Genomic DNA, 6,206 nt, shown 5'->3' with positions numbered 1-6,206 from the left:
TTTTTATTTAATATCGATTTATTATAAATTATTAGTATATAAATAATTAAAAAATTTAATATATAAATATATATATTATAGTATAAGATTTCATTTTTAGAAAAACTTTTTTTGTCAATAATGAAAACGTATTATTATGAAATGTGTTAATCGAACATTGACAAAATATATTTCATTAGAAAATACTTTTATTTATGCATTAATATCAATAATTAACTATTAAATTAATTTTTTCATAATTATATAAAGAAATTTTATACTGATATAAGTATTTATATATTATAATATTTATTTTAAATATAAAAAAATTTATGACAAAATATATTATTAGAGTATTTGTTGAGATTAATATAAGATTATTTTAAATAAGAATTAATTTATATAATTATTAAAATATTATTAATTTTATGTTATGTAATTTTAATAAAAATAAATAATAATAATAAATATACAAATTTTTTAACAATTTAAATTTTATATGATCTAAATAATTTTGTTAAGTACGATATGAGAAATCATTGTAAGCTTCGTTAAGAAACTTTGTAATATAAAATAATAATAATAATATTAAATATATAAATAAATAAAATAAATTTGATACATATTTTTGGTTCATTCTGTGTATAAATCAAAGGATACCGAATAATTGGTAACGGATGCGATATATTATAGTATCGAGTATTAAAACATAATATATAAATTTATCTTGTTATTCAAATTTTTTGTTACTTAACTTATGTATTTAGAAAATTTATAATATTATTTATATAATTGACATAAAATCTTATAAATTGAAATTTTATTAATATGTATCAAAAGAAGAGAGTAACGTATTGATATAATATCAAAGGATACTGATTATTTAAATAACGAATACGTCATATATTGTTTGTGTAACAAAGTTCACTTGGCCATCTAGTTGAAAATAACATTTTCAATAGAAAGTTTATATGCTTTTTTTTTTCTTTAATTATTAAAAAAATAAATTGAAATTTAATTCAATCAAATTTTATAATAATTTTTAAAAAATTTTTCCTTTTAAAAAATATTTTGTGATGTTGTGATAATATGTATTAATACAAGTGCATCCTGATACTTTTATCTCTAGTAAAGGTATGAGTATCATGAACAGTTTTGTTATCTAATGATATTATTTTGATAATATTTTGTGTATATTCTTATAATATTTTGTCTAAATATCATCATAATACAATATTATTTTGATAATATTTTATGAATATTCTTATAATATGTTACCTAAATGTCATCATAATATGATGAATTATTTCCATAATAACATATAAAAAAGAAAAAAAAAAAAAAGAATCATTAATTTATAATTATTTAAATTGATTCTTTAAAAAAATATTATAATATATTATTTATAAAAATAATTTTTACTCTTATTTTAAATAAATTTGTGGCCTTTTATTAAAAGGCCTATGATCGATGTATTATTATTATAAAAATTAATGCAATGTTTTTAATTTATGCTTTCTTTTCAGTTTTCTTTGGTAATAACACTGCTTGAATGTTTGGTAATACACCACCTTGAGCAATTGTTACACCAGATAATAATTTATTTAATTCTTCATCATTACGAATTGCCAATTGTAAATGACGTGGAATGATACGTGTTTTTTTGTTATCACGGGCAGCATTACCAGCTAACTCGAGAACTTCTGCAGCCAAATATTCCATAACAGCAGCCAAATATACTGGGGCACCAGCACCTACTCGTTCAGCATAATTTCCTTTTCGTAATAATCTGTGAATTCTTCCAACAGGAAATTGTAATCCTGCTCGGCTTGATCTTGACTTTGCCTTTCCCTTTACTTTACCACCTTTACCTCGTCCAGACATAGCGAATAAATTTATTTAATTAATATTTTTTTTTGTAAATATAATCACACAGATGTGTACGTTACGGGGATTGTAACATAAATGTTTAAAATGTTATTTGGGTATTTTAATTTATAATATTTATAAAATATAAAACTTTAAAAATAAACCAATCACCTTATAGTATTATTTTCAGCCAATCAGAGAGTAGTATTCATTTTTATTGTTATATCCATCTTCGCGTATATAATACGCTAGTTGTATACACGACACGCTCATACATATACTGACTGGTGTTCTGTAACTATCTGTGTATATTAATTGTTTGTAACAATGCCACCAAAAACAAGTGGAAAAGCAGCAAAAAAAGCTGGCAAAGCTCAAAAAAATATATCAAAGAGTGATAAGAAAAAGAAGAGGAAGCGCAAGGAATCATATGCAATTTACATTTACAAAGTATTAAAACAAGTGCATCCTGATACTGGTATCTCTAGTAAAGCTATGAGTATCATGAACAGTTTTGTTAATGATATTTTTGAACGTATTGCTGCTGAAGCATCACGTTTAGCACATTATAATAAACGTTCAACAATCACAAGTCGGGAAATTCAAACCGCAGTTCGATTATTATTACCTGGTGAATTGGCAAAGCACGCTGTTAGTGAAGGTACTAAAGCTGTTACAAAATATACAAGTTCAAAATAAATAAATCGAAAATATTATTTAATTGATAACATAAAAATACATCAACATATAAAAACGGCTCTCTTTTTAAGAGAGCCATCAAATTTTTTAAATAAGAGTAAATTATTTTTATATATACAAAAAAATTAAATAAACAATTATTAATATCATATTTAATATAAAATTTTATATATTAATAGCTTGAATATATCTATTATTAGTATATCAATATTATTAATTTTAAATATAATAAAGGATATCGCGGAATATATATCGTAAATCAGTGTAATGCAAATGCATTACATTACCTTTATTATTTTCATTTTACATTTACTACTTGTTTATGTACGCTTATAATTATTAGAAAAATATTTTTAATAATTTTAAAAAATAAATGAAATAATAAAAATTTAATAATAAATTATTTATTGAAAGTATAAAAAATGGTATAGCAAAATCTTTATTTTCTTTGATTAAGGCGAAATGTTTTATTAGTTATAAATTCGATAATCTCCTATCGATACTTGTTACTCTTAACTTGTATATATAAAAAATATAATAGTATATTAATTTATAATAAAATTTTTTCAAAAATTCAATAAGTTATTGTAAAATAAAATAGATAATATACAAATTATAATTTATTATTGCAGATATATTACAATAAAAAAAAAAAATAAAAATATTTGGTAATGTATGTTATAAACAAAATAATTTGTTGTAAACAAATTATATAATATGTTATATTTATTAACAAATTTATTTACTCTTATATAAATAAAATTAGTGGCTTCCCAAAAAGGAAAGCCTGTTTAAATTTATCGGATGTATTAAATATTCTTTAATAAATTTACTAAATATTTTAAGTAAATTATTATATTTTCTTAACCTCCAAAACCATACAAAGTACGACCTTGTCGTTTTAATGCATATACAACATCCATAGCTGTAACTGTTTTACGTTTTGCGTGTTCAGTATATGTAACAGCATCCCGAATAACATTTTCAAGGAATACTTTAAGTACACCACGTGTTTCTTCATAAATTAAACCAGAGATACGTTTTACTCCACCTCGTCGTGCTAAACGACGAATTGCAGGTTTTGTAATACCTTGGATATTATCACGCAAAACTTTTCTATGACGTTTTGCACCCCCTTTTCCAAGACCCTTTCCACCTTTTCCTCTGCCAGTCATTTTAATAAAAAATTATTTACAATATTTTAACGAACGGATAACACGTGTGTTAACCTCACAAGTATTGTAATGTATGTGAGCGCCGGTACAATTGTGCCTTTTTATATAAAGCATTAAAGATTTTTTAAGCCACGCCTATACAATTTGATTAGTCCATACTCTGATAGCTATCCAATAGGATATGACAACAAAAATTTTGAAATTTCATATAAATATAAATACAACACATTTATTTCGCATTTAAACATTTGACTTTGTAGTATCAAATTGTCGAATATAATTTTAAAAATTGTGTGTTTTTTTGTAAAAACATTATTATTTGAAAATGGCTAGAACCAAGCAAACTGCACGTAAATCAACTGGTGGTAAAGCACCAAGAAAACAATTAGCAACGAAAGCTGCACGTAAAAGTGCACCAGCAACTGGTGGAGTAAAAAAACCACACAGATATCGTCCTGGTACAGTAGCTTTACGAGAAATTCGTCGTTATCAAAAAAGTACTGAATTGTTAATTCGTAAATTACCATTCCAACGTTTAGTACGTGAAATTGCACAAGATTTTAAAACCGATTTACGTTTTCAAAGTTCAGCTGTTATGGCATTACAAGAAGCTAGTGAAGCCTATTTAGTAGGTTTATTTGAAGATACCAATTTATGCGCAATTCATGCAAAGCGTGTTACAATTATGCCTAAGGATATACAATTGGCAAGACGTATTCGTGGAGAACGTGCATAAGCGTTTTAAATGACAATTTAAAAAAAAAAAAACAAATAAGAAATATTTTCGGTCCTATATATAGGACCAACATATATTATTAAATAAGAGTATATTATTTTTATTAAAAAATATATATATATATATATATATATATATATATATATATATATATATATAATATAAATTATTGAAAAAAAAATAAACATTATTAAAATTTTGTTATAATTATAAGCGATTGCTATTTCTAAAAATAAATAAATTTCATAAAATTTATATTATTTTATATTCATTTGAAATATTAAAAAAACTTCTCGCTTTAAAGTAACCATGATATGAGTTATAAATGCAATAAAATTTTATACAAAAAATAATATTTATTTGTTGATGAATAATATAAAAGGTTTACATTTCTAAATAACATATATTTATATATGGTGTGTAAAAAAAAAGAAAAGAAGAAAAATAATTTATATTTTTAATATAAAAAGGCAACCGCACACAGTGTTCCCAAGCGGTCACCCATCCAAGTACTGACTGTGCCCAATGTTGCTTAACTTCGGTGATCGGACGAGAACCGGTGTTTTCAACGTGGTATGGCTGTTGCCAGTAATAAATGAAAATTTTTACAAATATATATTTTTCATAAATATCATTAATATTAAAGTATATTATTAAAATTTTCAATGAAGTAATCAATTTAAATATATACTTATTTATTATACCATATATTTTAAATAAAAATGCAACCGCACACAGTATTCTCAAGTGGCCACCCATCCGTGGTACTGACTGTGGCAAATGTTTCTAAACTATTATTTTATAAAATATTTATACAAAAAATAATTTACTCTTATCAAATATTAATTTGTGGCCTGTATTAAGGCCTATGTTATTTTCATTTTTTAGCAAAAATAATGAAATATTTCAATATATTATTAAAGTAACAGATCATTTCTTTTTTGGTGCTGCTTTTTTAATTTTTGTAGGAGATGATTTGGCAACAGAAGCTTTCTTAGCTTTTGGTGCTTTCGGTTTACGAGCAGGGCTACTTTTGGCAGCGGATTTTGTACTTTTTGCTGGTTTTGCTTTAACTGGTGCTTTTTTTGATGCCGCTGATGATTTTGCAGTAACTTTTTTAGCAGCAGTTGATGATGATGGAGTCGCTTTTTTTGCTTTAGGCTTTTTGGCTGCCAATGATGTAGTTGTGGCTTTCTTTTCTTTTGGTGCCCGTTTACTTTTAGCACTCTTTGCTGAACCTTTTGCTCCACTTTCTTTTTTGGATACTTTTGATTTAGCTGAAGAATTAGATGAAGCGGAAGCAGCCAATTTGAATGAACCAGATGCACCTTTACCTTTAGTTTGTACCAAGGCTCCCTCAGTTACAGCAGCTTTTAAATATTTTTTAATAAATGGTGAAATTTTATCAGAATCCACTTTATAATTTGCAGCTAAATATTTTTTAATTGCTTGTAATGATGAACCACCACGTTCTTTTAAATTTTTAATTGCGTTAACAACCATTTCTGATGTACGTGGATGTGTTGGTTTTGAATGTTGTTTTGTACGTTTAGCACCAGAAGCTGTTGCTTTTTTTGTTGGTGTTGTAGAAGCAGCAGTAACCGCAGTTGCTGCAACAGCTGTAGAATTTTCTTCGGCCATATTTTTTACTTTATAAAAATAATGTATTTATTATAAATATTTAAATGATAAAATATAATAATTCTATCAAATAAAAAATAAAGGTTTTCAATTATATCATTATTCAC

The 6,206-nt window shown here is 24.5% G+C and overlaps 1 non-coding gene across 1 annotated transcript; it reads right to left on the bottom strand.

Annotated features, from left to right (window-relative positions):
- Positions 1–4,926: 4,926 nt before the first annotated feature.
- LOC123303926 lies at positions 4,927–5,045 on the bottom strand. The gene has a single exon (XR_006535993.1). It is a non-coding gene; the product is annotated as a 5S ribosomal RNA (ribosomal RNA).
- Positions 5,046–6,206: the final 1,161 nt, after the last annotated feature.

The sequence above is a fragment of the Chrysoperla carnea genome (genome assembly GCF_905475395.1).
Source record: "Chrysoperla carnea chromosome X unlocalized genomic scaffold, inChrCarn1.1 SUPER_X_unloc_16, whole genome shotgun sequence".
NCBI classification, from domain to species: Eukaryota; Metazoa; Arthropoda; class Insecta; order Neuroptera; family Chrysopidae; genus Chrysoperla; species Chrysoperla carnea.
The sequence above is the reverse complement of the archived record's forward strand: the minus strand, read 5'-3'. Positions and strand labels throughout refer to the sequence as shown.